Source organism: Colias eurytheme, chromosome 3 (assembly GCF_061535395.1).
Source record: "Colias eurytheme isolate Ceu_HAF_F1 chromosome 3, ilColEury1 Martin Lab GWU primary, whole genome shotgun sequence".
NCBI lineage: Eukaryota > Metazoa > Arthropoda > Insecta > Lepidoptera > Pieridae > Colias > Colias eurytheme.
Genome location: NC_142982.1, coordinates 5,043,093 through 5,064,054, shown reverse-complemented (window position 1 = coordinate 5,064,054; position 20,962 = coordinate 5,043,093). Strand labels below are relative to the sequence as shown.

The 20,962-nt window shown below is 31.8% G+C and overlaps 1 protein-coding gene across 1 annotated transcript in view; it reads left to right on the top strand.

The window, feature by feature from the left end:
- LOC149909546 (uncharacterized) overlaps positions 1 to 20,962 on the top strand; it is a 46,357-nt gene that overhangs the window by 11,232 nt on the left and 14,163 nt on the right. The window lies entirely within an intron of this gene.

Below are 20,962 nucleotides of genomic sequence, written 5' to 3'. Positions count from 1 at the left end.
TAGAAATACGAGTTTTATAAACTAGATTTTTAACGTTTTCGATCGAATTGATTGTTTTTTTTTGCATAACATTAAAAGACAAACGTGTATTCGGCAATCATAACATCTATTTTTGAAATATATTAAAAGTTACGAATTAATAAAATTACTATCTACCTGTCTCAATTTAATTAAGAGCAATTCAACCTATGAATTCAACCCTGTTAAAAGAATTTCCCCATAAACATGACAAAATTATTAATACAAGTAAGTAAAATTCAGAGCGATATTTCAAAAGTAATTTTCGTAAGGTTGGACATTGCGCTGCGTGAGGTTTTTACGAAATGGCGGTCAACGGTCGCCGGCGACGGGGAGGCGGTATGCGACCGCTTGGCCGCGAGGAATGTGGCACCCTAAGACCCTTTTCACACGCACCGTTTGCTGGATACGCCATACAGTGTCTCGATGACCAGTACAGCCTAGCCAGTAGCCATTTTATAATTGATTTACCATGTCAAAGGCGCTGACGTCTATGAAATTTTGAGCACAAAGCTGCATTGCGCCGCCATGCTATGTAGAGTCGAATATTTGGCAACTGAATCGTGTGAACAGGGGCTTACAATATAGATGACCAGTAAGATTGACATTATTTCTTAGGAAAGAAAAAAATGTGTGCGTGTACTAGTGTACACACGTAAGAAGTGAAACTTCTTTATGACCTTATTTTTCAAAAAATAATTTACTATATGCAACTTTACAGAAATACGTCGAATCACGCGTGGTAGGGATAAGAAAAAGATGGCGCGTAACGGAAAAATGTCACGCGTAACGAAAAAATGTTACACTAAATTTTTTTCCAACCCCGATAAAGAAGTTTCACTTCAATAATATACAATAAAATCTGCACAATAAGGAATCCATATTATTATCCGTTTGTCAAATTGAGATCTCATGCTATAGAGAATGACTCTATTACATTATTTAAGATTTTAACATTTGTATGTTATTTTAATACCTACATAGGTATATAATACTTATATGTTAGCCAATTAATTAATCAAGTATTATAAAACTTCAATAATTTGTATGAAAACGTGTTTAAGACATTCTTTAATTTTTTACACGTCGTTACCAAATCGATAAAATATAAAACATTGTAAAAACGAAACTGTGTCAGGGATATTATCATTATAATAATGTTTATATCTTGCTCTACGTTATTTTAATAATATAATTTGTATTGGAATTTTATTGTCACTTTATTATCTAGCTTTTCTCGCCGTGGAACTGACTGCACAAGCTATCACGCAGTTAAAAGGGCATCGGTCGGACGGTATCACATGAATAGCCACATAGCGAAGCCTTTCAACTATGAACATTTTGAGATACAATTTACATTCCCAGACGAAGATTCATTTAGTTTACGAGCTTAGAAACAGTATGACATGTCACATAACTGTCCCTCCTGTGCTATGTAAATTCGCCGTTTGACCACGAACATTTGTTTTACCCACACCGCCAGACCAACGTTACGTGCTGGCCACGGACAATTCGCTATAGCGAAAATTCGCGCGGCGCGACTGGCGGTGCGTCTTGCGAATGAATCAAATGTATGGAAATGTACTGGGCATGCCACGCGCAGCGGCGACCAGCGAGACGACCGGCGAATTTCCCCGAGCGAATCGCGCGGCACGACTAGCGATCGAAACAAAATATGTATGAGTTATTACGGCGCAGGCCACGGAGTCGAGCGGCAGACGCGGCGACTACTCCCGGAGCGAACTTAATTTAAACTAGTTTGTTTTTTTTTCGCGAAAATGGAGACGGAAGCTTTTATTGCAGAAATTCTAGCTAGACCAGCTATTTGGAAGTCTAGCCACCCGCAACATAATTTTTCATCATGCCTATATTTTTCATATTTTTGGTGGAATTCTCCGTCTGTAACACGATCTCTATTTAATTCGTGTACTCCACTATATCTTCCAAACATTAAATCTTGAGCAAAAAAGCTGCTACTCTCCAAACAACGTCGAGCTAACTTTGATAAAGCCATCTCGTCTCCTCGTCTACACTGGTCGCGGCGGCGAACGCAACTGCCCGTGGCATGCTTACCGCGCCGCGCGAATTGCCGCGCCGCCCGTCGCGCTGTCGGTCGCGCCGCCGGTGTCCGTGGCCAAGGTGTTAGATCATTATCATGCAGAACACAATGTACTCAAACATGTTAACGGTTGTGTTCTTAACAAACTGGTACATTAAAACAATAGTGGTTCAATGTTGAAACTTTAGGTCGTTACAAATTTCATAATTGCATCTTAAGGTGACGTAATGCTAGTTAAGTTAATAGTTTATTGCGTTACATTAAAAGCACATTATTTTGAAGGTATTGCTCATACAGATGGGCTTTATGCTATTATAATAATGAAATTCAAACGTAATATATGACACGCATCGATTTGTTGGCAAATATAATTACTACATTAGTTAAAGAAGATGGTAAATCTGCAACAATTCAAAAAATGTAGAGAACTGAATATCATTTCTATAAAATACAAACTTTAACTTCGCTGTTTAAACTGGTTCTTTTTATTTTATGCCCTTTGAAAACGTGCATCTGCATGATATATATGTATGAGCTTATGCTATCAAAGATAGAGATCCCAATGACAAAAGGTTTATCTCTTTTGTGTCGGTATACAAGATCGCCTGTCAGGGCGGTGCGCTCCGGTACGCACCAATGTTAAAAGGTTTCATTACATGCAGTAGTATAGTATTAACAAAGGAAATTCCGATAGCTAAACCATGCAATTGAAGTTGTGACTGTGTGCGTATATCATTTCTGCATATAAATATTTGACTGTAACATTAACTCTTGTCAATAAGGCATTGGTCAAACATATAGTTACGCTCAGTTGTAAACGAAAAGTATAATGTCTTTTTATTAATATCGCATGTAATACTATTTCATGAGCGGCGAAATTTCATAAAAGTACGTACTCAAATGTTTGTTCCGGTATGTATTATCCATTCTCAAACCATCTCAAAGTTCGTCTTGCAATACCTACTTGGTAACATGCGCGGATCTTTTACGAAACACACTTGAAGAAAGTTCTATAACATTTCCTGGTACGTGACGGAGGCTTCGCTCTTCACATGATATGAAATATCTTATTTTGTACTTTTTGTGTCAATCTCAGGCCGAGAGGGCCGACGATATTGAAATTCCGTCGCCATTAGGTAGGTACGTCGATAAAGCAAAAGTGTTTAAAGACTGAAAAGCAAAAGCGTTGAAAGACTTTCTGACTTTATTATATCTACACAACAACCGTGAATGCAATGGAACCAACGACGGCAACGAGCATTTCCCTCAATGTCAGCGAAAGAAACAAAAAATAATACACAACTGACAACTATAAACCTGTTATAACGTTTTAATAATTTTCACCGATCACATTGCAGATTGAATCGTATTCCGATTGCTCACAAAAGCTCGTGTAAAATTGTAAACTGGAATTTTATCAGACAGATAAATATTTATTGTATCGAAATAATATGCAAAACTATACACATTTAAGTATAACAAATAAAAATTAATACAAAGGTGTACGTATAGTATTGTATGATGGTAATTACATAAGGAAACCTTCAAGGGTTCAGTATTCTTAATAGGTTTCTTTTATGTTGTAAAACACAGGCAATTCTATGAGTCATAGTCCTGAAAATGTTGGCTGTAAGCACCTATTCTTTTGGCAAACATTTTTTAAAGCAGAAACTTGGCACTTTTTATATCTAGTTTAATGTGTCTGATAAGCCTTTATGACAGATGATTATACGTTTTCTTGTGCGCTAAGATTAATTTAACTTTTAGAGATAAAAATTTGAATCTTTAAGCAATATTATTTAATAACTTTTGACTAAGTAGTACTAGGATAAAAAGTACAGTCCCCACATTTCAGTCAATACATTTTCCAGAAATAATTATGTCATGATCCATTTTTCAGCGTAAGTAGTAAGTACAGACTCTAAGTGCCGCATTTATAATAAGAGCGCGATAATAGCCGCACTAATTTAATAATGTTTTAAGTTACAATTCCTTAAGCGACAATTTCTATTTGATTCTGTGCCTTAAAATACGGACGCTGTGCGAATTTTTAAATTCGTCATGAGACTACCGGGTGTAATAAATTTATTTGACAGTGGCGGGAAAACCCGTCCATGGGAGCAATTCATCCAATTACATTTAGAAATTGCTTTACGCCATTAAAATCTCAACATTTAAAATTTTAAGCAAGATTACTATGTATTGTGATCCATGATTTAATTTCAACGTAGATTATATTTCTATAAATTTATAGGTAGTATGTTTAAATCTTGAATTCTCATATGTATTAGTCATTAGATATTAATCAATTGTGATTTACCTACGTTTACCAAAATAATACAAGTTATTTGAAACAAATTAAAAGTTATTAATTTTCTTAGCTACATATTTCCTTAACATTTAAGGAAATTAATTATCTTTATGAAAACATACTTAATATAACCTTCGTAAAATAATAATAATCCGAGAAAGTTTTTTAATTAAACGCAAACAAAACATTGTTTTTCTCAAAGATAATGGAGAAAATATCATTTTATAAACGTTATTTCTTGTTTGATAAACATATTTTATCGGTACATATATTATTCGTTGCTATTACTACCAATTTTACATGTCTAGTTTCTGTAATAAACAAAGAAATGTTAGAGACATATTTTTGCAACGAAAAGAAGTTTAGGATCACGACCAAGTATGGCATGTGATTGTGGGGAGCTGCCGACGTTAGGCGTGGTGCGTCGAGGTCGCCAACTATGAAATCGAAAGTATAGTGCAGACAGCGCTGACGCAAAGAGGTGAACTAGTAGATATTATTAGCACGTTCGCCTGCAGTGCTTTGGAAAATATCTTTGATTCTTCATTCATAATAAACTAGAGGTCCGCCCCGGCTTCGCCCGTGGTACATATTATTTCGCAATAAAAGGTAGCCTATGTCCTTTCTCGGGTATCAAAATATCTCCATATCAAATTTCATGCAAATTGGTTCAGTAGTTTAGGCGTGATTGAGTAACAGACAGACAGACAGACAGAGTTACTTTCGCATTTATAATATTAGTATGGATATAGCCTGTATTGTATTTACACAGAACAAATTGCAATCACATAATAAAGGTAGAGTGTATTTTAATAATTTCAAAGCCTTGCAGTAAGATAGCAATGACCTTTATGTTCTACCTCATATTTTAATAGAACAAATGCTAGTGTGACCTCTATTAAAATTTATCGTTCTTATAATCGAGCGTAGGAATCAGATTTAATTAAAACTACACATACATTTCATATAATGGTTAAATTTCGATTAAGTTCTCGCGTAACTAAGGTTTCCGTATTAGATAGTTGGTCGGTAATCTAACCTCGTGTTCAATCTGAGACAGGGTAGACTAGAGATGTAGACAAAGGAAGCGTATTGTGAGTTGTGACATTTGAATAATGGTAGTGCCTATAAACTTGGCACCAGAATTTCATCATAAATGTATTTCGCGTTCAATCTGGGATAATTGTGCTTTTCAGATCATATAGACTAAGACTATGGAATTCATGAGTGCAAAAACTGTTCAAGTTGACCGAGACGTTTTTTTTTTATATAGTTAGTATAACTACTAGAACTATTGGATACGATTTGTGAAAATAATGATAATTTCGCCTATCTGTTATTCTGTTGGTAAAATAATTTAATTTATGGTTACCTATCTTAATCTCGAATTTGAATATTCCGAATATTATAATCCAGAAAACGTTTGGACATTTTTTCATAACCCCGAATTTTAAAATTTCGAAGTTTTGTTTGCCATATAATCGCAACTCCGAATTTCATTTGCCCATTTCTTTATTTGTACGACGTTTTACAATCCAGACGAATGAGTTCCAGACATACGAAATCTAAATGCACAAAATCCAGATGACCGTAATCCATATGCACGAAAGCCAGATTTTTAAAACACAAATTTTTGAAATACAGTTAATTGATATCCAGACAAACAATGTCCAGATTTTTGAAATTCAAATAAACGATATCCAGCAAAACGTAATCCTTCCAGGGGGACGCAGCACGAACCTAACCTAACCTTCTGAATAGATTTTAACACTTTAACCTTTCTGTAATGGGCAAGTAAAACAATAGCGAGTCGGTTCTGGCACTCGCCGGCCGCTGCCGCGGCACGCTCGCTTCGCTCGCTCGTCTCGTGCGTAGGGGGTCACAGTTCAAACCTAACCTAACCTACTGAGTCGAATTTGACACTTAAACCTTTCTGTACTAAGCAAGTAAAACAATAGCGAGTCGGCTCTCGCACTCGCCGGCCGCTGCCGCGGCACGCGAGCTTCGCTCGCTCGGCTCGTGCCTGGGGGGTCACAGTTCAAACCTAACCTAACCTACTGAGTCGAATTTGATACTTAAACCTTTCTGTAATAGGCAAGTAAAACAATAGCGAGTCAGTTCTAGCGTGGGGGTCGTAGTTCAAACCTAACCTACTGAGTCGACTTTGACACTAAAACCGGTCTGTAATGGACAAGTAAAACCATAAATTTACTTACTGACAAAGTTTATTTTCAGTCGATAGTAAAGGTGTAATCACGATTGTATGGAAATCAAATAAAAATATTATGAAAATTTGGCAATAGTTTATCTGTTATACGATTATATGGGAACCAATTATAAAGATTATGAAAATTTGGCAATAGTTTATTTGGAAAATGGTACGATGGGAAACAAAAAAAAGTATTCTGAGAATCTGGTATAATGAGATCTGTATTATGAGAATACGGGAAACAAAAAAATACTTTTTAAAAATCTGGTTTTGGTTCATCTGGAAATTGATTCATCTGGGACATTAAAATAGGAATTTTAAAAATTTGTCATTCATTACATCTGTCTTTTAAAAGTTCTAACAACCGTTTTCGGGGTTTTAAGATTCGGGTAATAGAAATTCGAGTTTTTAATAGGTTACCTTAATTTATATGTAACTCTAAACAACATGATTGCACTAAATTTAATTGAATATACCTACCTACAATGCATAATTTTGTTGCAATAATTTCAGCCTTCAAATTTCTCAATATTATACCTACTTTGTTAGATTATGTAAACCCAGAAATGAAAGCTTTAGTGATGTTTTGATTTAATTAGAACTTTATCCTTGAGAACAATTAATTTGGTAATTTTAGATTCATGTGATACGAAAATGAAGTATTGTGTTTCTAAAACGGTAAAATTGTTTGTTAGGTACATAATTCATTGATAAAATTTGAGATATTTGTGAATAACACTAACATAAAAAGTCTATATCAAACAAAAGCAAATACAATGCTAAAACGATAGCATCAAAGGAACTAAGACGGTTTTACGTGCGATATCGAACATCGCTAGCCGGCGAGTTCATATCGGGAAGGTGATCAAGTGATATTTAAAGTGTAGTCTTCCGTAGAATTTCACGCACATTATTAGAGTAAAACCGGTCTATTCAGCTTGTGTTTCGACCAGTCAGGTCAGGTGGCTTCACATCCGTCTGCAGACCATTTGCATCTTTATGAGCGATGAGCAAAAAACTTACTGCGATGTTTCATGTTAGCACTGAACGAGTTTAGCAAAATAGACCAGTCTGTGAAAACAGAAGAATAAATTAATAAATTTTTTATTATATATTTATTACTAATACTAGTTAGTTCAATTGTGCTTGATTGTGTCAAACATAATACACTTTTAAAGTATAACCAGTTATTTCTACGTTTTCCCAAATAAGTTAGGCGGTTAATGTACTCAAGGTAAAATGTAATTATGTTATTTTCAGTATTCATTATAATTTTTATAGCTTAAAGCAATCCTCCTGTCGTAGTCCTAAGAACTTTTTCTTTCATTCTTTAATTATAGTGAGTTTCTAAAAGTTTTTTAAGTTAAATTTTGTTTTGTGTAGGTGTTTTGTGTCCCTATTACGTATTTCTAGAACCATAAAAACTGGTTTTATTAATAAGCATAAGATATAATATAAGATAGATATAACCACTGAGTGGTCGACAGGAAAATATTATCATAATACCTACTCAATAATTTGAATAATATTATACAAACGCTATTTTCTGCCACAAGACAATTAATAATTTGAAACCAGGAAATCATTTGTTATACGGCTATGAAGACTACAGAGGTAATCAGGACTTGTAAAAAGCAACGTAAAAACACTAAGTTTCACATTATATAAATTTTAATTGCCTTTGTGACCTTCAATTATTATATTTTTTCATTCGAAGCGACAAACTTTTTTGGAAGCGGACGTTGTTAAAAAAACAACGGAAGTTTCAATAGACTTAAATAATGAAGGTAGGTAAATGTGGAATAAATTCTATATATGTTGACCTCACACACTTACTTTTGAAGTGCCCAAGTTTTCTCGGAGTGCTTTGAAAAATAAAGGTTAAGTGTTGTTTTTATGTTTTTAGTTTTTACTTCTCACTTTATTTATTGCTTAAGAAGAAATATACTATACAATAACAAAAATATATTAAGAGAAATAACTATAATCTGTATCTGGACAGTTTTTAAAAATTATCAATAATTTTCCATCGACGGCAACGTTTCATTAATGATTAAAGTTTTTAAGTTTCAATATATTTTGCTAGCTAATTCAGTGTATTTGCATTAAACTATATATGTATTTATTAAATATTATATTTATCGTCGCCTAGTACCCACAACACAAGCCTTAATTGAGCTTACTGTGGGACTAGGTCGATTTGTGTAATAATGTCCTATCAAAAAAAATAAAAAAAAACTTATCCAACATCCTGGCTTAATTATTTTGGCTCAAAGATCAAGTCAAGTCAAGTCAAGTCATCAAGGTTTCATTTTATTTCGTTTTTAAAATATAAATAATCTGTAACTGGACAGTTTTCAAAAATTATCAAAAAATTTTCATCGACGACGACGTTTTATTAATTATTGAAGTTTTTATGTTTCAATATAATATTATTTTGTTAGCTAATTCAGTGTTTTTGCATTAAACTTATCCAACATCCAGGCTTAATTGTGGCTCAAAGATTACACGTCAAGTCATCAAGGTTTCATTTTATTTCGTTTTTAAAATATAAATAATCTGTAACTGGACAGTTTTCAAAAATTATCAAAAATTTTTCATCGACGACGACGTTTTATTAATTATTGAAGTTTTTATGTTTCAATATAATATTATTTTGTTAGCTAATTCAGTGTTTTTGCAAAGAACTTATCCAACATCCTGGCTTAATTTAGGCTCAGAGCATTAAACGTCAAGTCAACAAGGTTTCTTTTTATTAAGTTTTTAAAATATAAAAGTAAAAGTTGTTGCCCGCGTAATGCATATTAATAAATAAAAATACAACCGTAATATTCATAATATAATGCTTACAAACGTAAAATTTTATGCATACCATTTTTTGTATCTTATAGCAAGCAAAATGTTTTGCGGAAGAAAACTAGTATTTTTTTTCTTGAAATTGTTGCTTTGTGTGTAATATCCAATAGTACTATTGGATCGTGATTCATTGGAATGTTATATAAAGTAACCAGTGAGCCTTGCTCTACGGATAAACGTTTGTAAAAGTAAATGCGAGGAATGCGGTATGCATACCGACAACTTGGTCATGTTACTTGTATGTAATTCGCTGCCTATCGATGATTCTGTTTAGAAAATCCCTGTTTCCACATTTATTAATGTACTAATAGCATGTTAACTTATTACCAATCCTTTGTTGAAGAACAAACATAATGTTGAGTCATCTAATTGGAGATCCTTCTGCGCTATCCGTCATCATTGTTATTATATTAATATTATATAATATATATTACCCTTGCTAGCTTAAGGGTACCTAGTAAAAAAAAAATTCTAAATGACTGCGGGTTCGTAAAGAAATAGATACCTTCCAAATTAGACCCCATATTTCTTTTCACTCGCACTATCAAACATAAATAGACCCTCTTTTTAATAACAGTTTTCAGTAAGTCTGACGACTTGACCCAATTCGTAGTTAAGTTATCCCCCTAAACGAAACAATAATACAAAAATTATTTCGCTAAAACGTCTTGTAAAAAAGTATGTTGCTATCAAATTCACAATTGAATCAGAAATACATTTCAGGTTGAAATATAACGGTGGTGTCAGCTATTGTTAAGGAGGAAAAATAAAAGTAGATTTTACGTACAAATTGAATTCCATATTTTATATCCCTGTACAGTTTTTGAACAAGAGCCTTCATATATCATTGACGTGCGATGTCACATCGAAAATGGTTTTCACAAAATTCATCTCGCGCACCACGCTCGGAATGTTCGAGAAACTCTAAAATTAATTAACGAATATCTATTGTGTTGGGAGAAGACTATTATAAAAAATATATTTTTTAAGTAAAAATTTGCCAGTTGCTTCGTGGCAATATTGTTATATTTTTTAACGTTTTATGCCTATATTTGCTTTTTAAAGCCTTGTTTGTGCGTGGTTAATTGCGATTGCGCGATAGCCTAATGGATTTTTAAATTCCATTTAAGTTCAGTAACAACAGCACACTAAAATATATACAGTAGGAAAATTTCATCTCAGTATACACTTTATTTTAATAATACGAGACAAAAGTGTCTTTGTTCGCATGGATAATGTTCTAACTTTAAGAGTAAATAATAATTTTTATTTACCTTACCCATTCCTACCATAAAATGAAAAAAAATCAAATCTTACAATTTTATCGTTTTACAATGTATTTATTGGTCGACGCTCAACATTAAAACGTTCAGTCTAAGTGCCATGAAGAAGGGGAAAATATAAAATGTTTTATAACTCTCGAAAGACATTATTCCATAATGGTGTAACTGCACTTCGTCTTGCGAAGTACTCTAGTTGGTTCAATGGATTATTCTATTAGGTGCTCACTTACCTGCCAAACGAGGTTAGTACTTCACTTTATAACAAAATGAACAATTTCAGTTCTTTAATACTCCTTCAGTGTTGAATGTCTATCTCTCCAAATTTATTATGGATTGAAGTCGTTACATTCAAGTGGAATTCTATAATTATCTTAAGTTCTCGATTTAGTCGTCGTAAAGAAGAAATAAAGTTTTGAACTTAACGCGGAATGTTTTATCTTAAGAAAAGTAGAACAATATAATGTTGTTGATGGAAAATAAATAAAAATATATTTTATTTTATTCCTTATTTTAAGAAACTTATAAATCTCGGGAATAATACCATTAGAAAAGAGAGGAAAAGCTGTACACGGTAACTAGTAAATGAATGAAGAAGTGGAAAAGCTCATTCAACCGATAAATAATGAATGTATTATTTCTTGTAATTTAAAACAATACATCGGTTCTGGGCTTTTTATTTCTTAATCTGTCCAATGGAACATAAACAAACAATAACAGACACTCTTATGCGAATTGCATAGTAAGAATTGATAACAGTTTTTTAAAAGCATGTCATTACAAAACTTAAAAAAAACTTATAAACAAAGTTAAATCACCTATCTTTTCGTCCGACTGCACACGGTGTCGCGTAATTGGAGCGTAATAAATTTTATCGACTTAAGTAATTTCATTACATCGCCCACTGTTGGTACACAACATTATTGAAATAATTTAATGCTGTTATTATAAACAAAAAGTAATCCAATTTACTACGATAAGCGCTTGTGAATTTAGTTATTTTTGGACAAATATTTTGTCGTACAAATGACGCGGTATTCAAAGTGATTTTTCATGTATAAATCACATCTTGTAAGGTCAATGCATTTCCTTTTACAAATTTTATCCAGAAAATATTTAGAACATGTATTTCGTAGATACATATTTGTGTATTTAAATTCAACGTTTGAACGTTTAAACTAGACGCTCTTTTAGAAAAAATATAGTGACATTCATAAAAATAGGTTCAACTATTGCCAATGTTTTTGAAGTCGCACAATTTATGTGCACGTAGGCAAGCTGAGTTTTATAGGTATGTAACTATCGTACAATTTATTTTATTACATTTTTTACACACGGTTAAATTGTCATACATTGTAGATATTATAAAATATTATCACTGAACGATAAGGAAGTCCAAATTAAGAAAACACCATGTAATTAATTAAAAGATGTTTTGTATTAATAATTAACAATTAAACCATTATAAATATTATAATATTTGAATTGTAAATGATCCCAGATCCAATAATGACAGGTCTTTCGGTTACCCAATTCATAGATTATCTTTTGATTGGTTTTCCATTCATTACATAGATTTACAAACAGACTCGAAATAAACTTTAGTTATTATAAACAAGTAATATAACAATATTCATTTGAATTCTGTATATAAGAAAGTTTCATTACATGTTATGAAAATGTGGTTGATTTTCCATATAGGTATAAAAAAGTTATTTCCTTATTTATGCAGGTTCTATTACGGAAATTACCACAATATTCAATGCCGGCTCGTGGTGAAAATATATCATTATACTTAGTTACAGCACTGGTCAATGGTCATTGTAAGTAATAGTTACACCATTCAATTATTATATTTCAAAATATGTATATATAATATTTATTATGGTGAGATTATATAATACACGTTATTTAAAATATGTATTGGATTAACACATACATTACAAATATACATAGGTATTATAATATCAAGTACCTACCTTTTACTGCTTGCTCCTTTCATAGGACAAAATAATTTCATGTAGCTACAAATACTAATCATGTATTGAATTTTCCAGAAAACGTTTAAACATTTAAATATAAGTATACTGAAAAATGCGTATCACCTTTTAAAGGAAACTTTAAAATGTTATTTTACTAGACTCTACAGCTGTGCTCTACAGTATTATGTGCATACTAATTGTTTCAATTTATCTCTCTATATTACACTTTTATAATATTTCGGCTAATACTTAGGTACATGTTATAATAAATAAACCTACATATTTCTGTTGTTACTCAACAGAAATATACCCGAATACTACTTCCAAACAACTAACGAGCCCATTACGACGCCATTGTTATTAGATTAATTATTATTAGTTCATATTATATTCACCAAGAAAATGTTTTTGTACATACGAAAACGTTTTTAGCCACTCTTCCTCCTCACTAGTAGTTGTTTAAAAAAAACGTTAAATAATAAAGTGGAAGTGCTAATTGTATAATCTTAAATTATAATTTCACGTATAAATTACACATAAAAATGGCAACCATAATAGCACGCATAAATTAGAAGCGAAATCCAATTCTAGGAAATCTATTGTAATTGAAGTTCATCGAAACTTGCGTTGTTAATGTTAATTTAAGAAATCGAGAAGTACTCATCGTTATGATAAAGGCCGATCGATTCTTAATATTTATGTCCTTTAGTCACGGCACGTTCAATGGAGAATCGTGTTAGATACAACTTTACAATGTGTCAAATAGACCTTCGATAAGTCATTAGTTAGATACCTTGGAAACGGTAATGACCTATATGAACACTGGATATTGCCTAATAAATATTATTAGTGTAAATTGTTTTTATAGTTTACATTTTCGTTACGGCATCGAAGGTCTGTTCCGGTGTCAGTTACATAGTGAATTTTTCACAGATAATAAACGATAATCAGACATTTCGTTAATTCCATTACATAAAACGTCTAGGAAATCGGAAATATTTTCTTTCAAATAGCATTTCCTATCGGGAAAAATATCAGAATAATTCTCTTATTTTCAACATAAAATAAAATATATTTTTTGTGTATAAAATACAGTGGTATTCATAAAACGACGCGTATGCTAGGATCGTAAGATTTCCTTAGACTCGGAATGTGAAAAGCAGATATAGGACAAGGTATTTTTGACACACTTGAACATAAAAAGATTATATATGCATTTCTTTATAAGAAAAGAAAGATATTCATAAGAAAACCTAGATTCTTTTACTTTCTAGAACCTAATTGAAAAGAGTACATATTATGCAGAATTCGTTTAATTTGTTTTAAAGGACCTTTACTGGTTACAGTTCATTAACTATCAGTATTTATAGAAATAAGTTACGGGATGTTTGGAAATTGCGATATTTTTTATATTGTTTATCATAGGTCCTCTGTTAAAATCGTGGATCCTGATTTTCAATAAGCGATGTAGAGTCGATTTATGTAGAGAATTTATTTAAATTAGAACAAAATATAGAAAGACTTTGAGATTGTTCGTAATTAAGAAAAAACACAATAAACAAAATCTGTGTATATGTCGTGGCCATATCGTAGATTTGCTCATTTCATGAAATGGCCAATTTAGTTTGGCCAGATCGTTAAATCGTCAACGTTTCACGATTTGGTCATCCACGTTTGGCCAGATCGTCGATATGGCCAAACGTGGATGGCCATTTCACGAAATGCGACCATTATTGTTTCTTTTCGCGAAAGAGATTCGCTTCTGGCATTCGCCGGCCGCTGCCGCGGCACGCTCGCTTTGCTCGCTCGGCTCTTGCGTCGTTTATTAAAGTCTAACCTAACCTAACCTAACTGTTTTCTATTGAAAAAACCATTCGCTTCTGGTATTCGCCTTCGCTACCGTGGCACTAACTTAGATGACAATAAACAAGTTCTTAAAATATTCTGATTTTTTTAATGTTTTATGGACTCTCTAAGATATTTTATACGATCTAGCCAAACGTGGATGACCAAATCGTGAAACGTTGATGATTTAACGATCTGGCCAAACTAAATTGGCCATTTCATGAAATGAGCAAATCTACGATATGGCCACGACATATACATATCCAACCTAAAATATATTATAGCATACATTTATTGGCATAATATAGAACGCTAACCGATATCACAATTATTCAATAATCCCGCTGATGGCGACGTTGTTTTAATCGCATTAGTTAGTATTAATTAATATATTCATGCGAAAATGTACATCTGACATTAATTAGGCACACATCGGTATTACACTAATCAATAACGTTGCGACCACTAAAACACAAACTAGGTATACGACAGGTCGAACTGGAAATACGCGTACAATCAGTGCAATTTTTTTATAAATTATTTTGTTCATTTTTATAACCAGAAATACTGCTATAGATAATCAATACAAATCACGTTCAATTACTAATTTAGAATAGTTTCGTAATATTGAGCGAGGAAGGTATACGAAATTGGAACTAAATACTTATTGCTAAGGAACGTGATTCCGAATAGTACATGGCCGAAATAAGGTAGTAAATCATTGAGATAGTAAATTGATTTTATATTTCCTCCTTCTTTAATCTCATATATTATTCGACATAAAACAATACCAACTCACAAAACTCATAAACTTTGTTATTCTTGCCAATCTCATTTTGTAAACAATCTGATTTTGAGCGTTTTCTTTTAAACGTGAGCTAGGTTCGGGCTTATATGGTTAACTAGATATAGAAAAGTATGTACGTTTTAGTAGTATACGTTTCTTAAATTAAGATGCAATAAAAAAATTTCAAATGATTTTCTTTCGTATACTGTACAGTACCGTTCTTTACTATACTTTTTATAACTTTCAGGGTTTTGTCGAAAAGATATATATACTTCCACTATGTGTAGGTAGGTATGTAAACATCAATAGATGAAAATATCCAGTAGAAAAAAATCAATATTAGAACGGAAACACATACTAACCAATATAGCATATCGCGATTAGTCACGCTACATTTACACCTCGTAATAGAAAATTCATTGAATATTAATTATTCCAAGATTTTCCTTCGCCTGTTGGCTAAATAGAAATTTAAGCATCCAGCCGCGAGAAAAATCGTTACAAATGACTTATTTTGAACCCAAAATATCTACTTCAATTGACAATTGCAAAATATCGGAAACAATGATAAATGTTCTTGTGTGTTTAACTGAGAAATACGTTGTAACAATCAATTACGAAATTCAACCATTATTTATTTCATGCCGGCCGTTCTTTTCACGTTACAATCAACACAATACGCGATTATTTCGAGGTAGGTTTTAATGGACAAAAATTGAATATTAATAGGTATGACGAAAATGCATAGACGCAGGCAGTAGGCACACGTGACAATACGCTGGCCGTGAGAATGTTTCATAACCCACACAATGGGGCCAATTTGAATCTGCTTGAGACACGCTCAGGTGGTATTTGCATGCAAATTAAGCCTCTCATTGAGTAATGGTCACTGTGAGCAATTAACAATTAAGCCTGTTTAATTACTTTTCTTACTAAATAACAAATAAAATTGTACGTGTAATGTGACTTATTGAAAGCTTTAATAAGATAGGTTATTTAACTTTTTTTACGAATTAGTTCTTGATTCTCCTGTGTAAATTATTAAGTCGTAATAAATTTTCTTGACTCTGTCCAGTCATCTACTTGGAAGTTTTCCGGGAAAACAACATTGTTTTACAAAAATTATAAAAATTTAAGCTATTTCATCTATAAATTAATCAGAAACTAAATTTAAAATTAAAAACTGTCTTTACATTAAACGTTAGAACAATAGTCGATTTCAATTTCGACAGATTTCGACAGCTGACGTTCTTATAGTCTGAAACTGCCAAAACTAGCTGAACAGTATTAAATTCGGAATCTAATACTATCAAATCGGTCCTAGTGCTGACTCTATATAGATAATATCAGTTTGCTCATTTCTAGAATCAATTTTTTATCATCAAATACTTTGGTATTGATGCCTATTGTTTTAAGCCAAACATACGAAACGAAGTTTCTTAACTATATTATGTCGATATTTACGATCATTCAGAAGAACGATTTGGTTGTTTATCGAGTTCACTGTTCGCATGATATTTGCGTTTATTTACTTTGCCCAAATAACTTTCAAAGTTATTCTATATTTTAAATAAAGAACCGATTACGTGAGTAATTATAAAACTGTTCTGAGATTCTTACCAACAATATTTAGTTCTTACAAAATTAATTTTATTAAAAACAAACAATATTTTTCTTTTGTCATTCAATATTTTAGATAAGGATGTTTAGTATGAACATAATGGTATAAATTTTACGTAGTCACGTTGTATTTAATTAATAATATTCGTTCCCTTGTATTATGTGTATGAATTGTAATATAAACAGGGAAGGGGCTCTATTGTAATGTTAGCTGGACATTTTCACATTAGTATTTAATGAATTTAAATGAAAACGGTTTTGATACAATACGTCAGTGTTTTGAAAGGTCTGAAACGCACCCATGTTAAAATAGCCTATGGATTTCCTGCGATTCTTTTGGTTTGTTTAATAAGGCATTCGTATATTTATTTATGAAACACATTTCTGTAGAGAATTTTTATAAAAGAAATGGTTTCATAATAACCATGTAAAGAATGAGATATTACGATTTATTTCAGCTGCGTTTATAAATGCAGCCATATTGATATTTGTAAAACATAATACTTAAAAAGCGGATGCTCTACTAGGTCAATAATACACTAATATATAAAGATAATCATCATTATTAATAAGATAAAATTATTTTTTGATGTTATTACAGTTATCTACGTAGCCAAACGTGTTTATTTAACATGCCCTTGGTTAATTTACAAATCGTAATACTTAATTCGTTAAAATTATAATAAGATAAATATCTAATTAAATACAATTATATAAAAACATAATATGTACATACAAAGGTTAAAAATTGTATAATGATATGCAAACTGTTTATCACTTAACCGTGATGTGAGCAAACATAATAGAACAACAGCCGCATAGTAAAAAGTCTAAAAACAAAATTCTTAAGCATCTGTGAAGATAAGCGCATTGTTAGAGATAATGGGCTTCACGCTTTTCTTCCCAACAGAGTAAAAAGCTTCACTTTTCCTCATTTCAAGGTTAATTGAAGTAAAAACGATCTCTAATGTACTGAAGCAAAAGGCAGGAAAAATAACAATTCATTAATGTTCAACGACACGGCAACGACCCTTTATAAAGTTTAATATATCATCTGCTATGAAAGAGAGTTCTTTGTTTCCTTAAATACTCGTAATTTTGGGTTAAAATCAATTTATTTAGTAATTATGTTTACAAGTATACCTATAACACTACTGCATTCATTAACAAAATAATGTTTAATGTTGTGTTTTGTATTACGTTGTAATAAACTAGTATCGAAATCATGTTATGTTAATTTGCTAATAAAATTATTATTTTAAAATCAGCCACTCCTCGTTTGACATCAATATTAATGTGATAAGTATACAATTTAGTAGTAAAAAAGTAAATTCAATGTTTTAAATTCAGATGCTTTATGGTACATAACCCGTTTAGGTTGATTATGTCATTTATGGCATTGAAGCAGTTAAGTAGAAAGAGTCAATATTTTATATAGATAATTTATACCTTATTAAACGTATTTATTCCACATTCTTATGGATTCTGCAATACGCCTTACTTTAGTGGATTTTAGCCAGCCAAGGATTTTAACTAATTTATCATTCAATATAATATTATCTTGATAAATAAACATTAATAATATAATTTTCCTACTATGAAAAAGCTTCGTCATAAACCTTTGTACAAATAACCTTAGATAAACCCATATGCCAGAAGTGCAAAAGTGCGTAGCATTACCTAATAGTGAAGTCAACCGTGGATTTGATACGGCGTAATCTTTAGCATATGGCTTGCATAGATACCTGTTTGCTTCCAATATCGTTTGTATTGGCGAGAAACTGTTCGACGAGCCGGAACGCACCGCTTTCTCAAACTGAATGCCGCCGGCTGTAGGTCCGATAGACACGAGCGACAATAGTCGTTCCGGTGGCCTAGTGAGTAGCCGAAACTAAGATTAGGAATAAAGCCGAGTTATAATTATTAATTCAGTGTGTCAGTAGATAATATAAAGTGGAGCTTAACATTGGTTAACTTTTCTTTTGAAAGGTCATATTCAAAATATACATATTTTTTTATACTTTCTAAAGCTGACTATACTGCTATTTATTCTACTGCTATTGAATACTGCCTCCGATATACGAAAATAGGGTTATTATTATAGTTAGTGTATTAAGAAATCCATGTTTATCAATGAAAATTGAAATGATCGACTGTTGGTTAAATCGACCGTTTATGTATGGCTTATAGCTGATTCACGTCACGAATTCACGATACTACGTGCGCTATGCGTATGTAGGCCAAATTGTTAGTTTTTTATGTTTCTATGCTATATTTAAAAAAGAATAGAAAAAAATTAAATATTTTTACTATGAAATGTAAAGGAAAACTTTTTTACCCGTAATTTATGTGATTAATCCATTTCTTTAAAAATCTTTTCTTATTATTTTAGAAAATTATTTACTTAATATTAAAATTATTTATTATAAGATTATTCCAAAAATAAAGTGTTCTATTTTAATAATATTTATCTTTTACTAGGCAAAGTATTTGTGATGAAAACAGTTCGGTATATTTTCCCTTGGACAAATTGTTGAGGCTGAAAATACAAATCAAACATAGATAGAGCGCCAAATGAACGCTCCAGTTCTTTTCTTTCGTGATTGTTTTCTCTATATTGAACAAATTCGACAATTTTTGTATTTTATTTATTAGATATTATTTGGATGGGGAGACAGAAGAGACTTTACAAAGCGTATGACTATAAATGATTATTATCGATGGTTTCGTCAATATTGAAATCAATATTTAGTTATGTATCAAATAATATCTATATACAGTTGCAATGCCCACTTCTTAGTTTTAATTAAATTCAAGAGTAATAAAGATCACCAAGAGTTATTGAAAAAATAAAATGAGTTCACGATAATTTATTGTACACTGGTTTCCCAGTTCTATAACTCACAGTGAATAAATCTGCGAATATGAAACAAGGCTGTATCATTAATATTAAACCGGGAATCAAGAACGTTTGTCTTTCTGTATAAATCGAATCCTTTATTTTCTCTATCCACTCGAAACTTCAATATTCGACTATTCACAAATTGCTATTTTTACATTTGCGAGCAGTTTTTTTCTCGTACAATATCGAAAAATAAGATATCTTTCGCGACACGGATAAATTGCTCGATAAATCGAGGAAAAAGCTATATTTTCTCACACAGCGCGTAGTCTTTGCTTTTTTATGTATCGTGATTTATAAAGAAATATGACAGCAAATAATTCATTATCAGATACAAATGGGTTCCATATTTATATCCTGCAGATAATCCTTTTGTTTTGAAAATAATGAAGTTGTCTTTTATATAATTTAGATATGAAAATTGTTGTTATAAAGTTTTATATAAAGTTTATATAAAGATTACTTTGAACTTTTTCTTTTATTCCAAATTTACTATCGAAGAAATTTTGAGAAAAAGTAGGTGAAAACGAGACCGGTGTTTATGAAGGTACTCTATCACATCACCAGCTGGCCTGAAGTTAACGTTATATAAATTTGGTCGACGACATAAAAGCGGTTTTTAAATATATTTAAAATTTATATCTGATATCTATGGATAAAAAGTTTTTGGTGTAAACAACATGGTTCAATTTTAATAAAATACGGACGGATTTATTAAAAGGTACCCCACAGATCAAATTGTTGTTTGAAATCAATTTACCAATAGGTATTCAGCTTTTATTGTATTTTGTTGGTTTAACCTGTATTATGCAAGTACGTGTTTGACAAACACGAAACAGCTATACAACCTCTCATTTAAGTTGCTCACCAATATCACGTGGCTCCCGAGTTAGGAAGTTCCTTAGAAGTTAAGAGCACCTGACACCTTTACTCCTTATGTGATACAAGTCGGCTGCACCTAATTTTGGATTGATACGGATTCGATATTTACGTGGGACGGGCAATTCTACTTATCTTAAATGAAATTTGTTCCAATAAAACCTTTTCGGAATAGGACGGAGAGCAATCTTGTCGGAACAAGCTGTCGATTGAT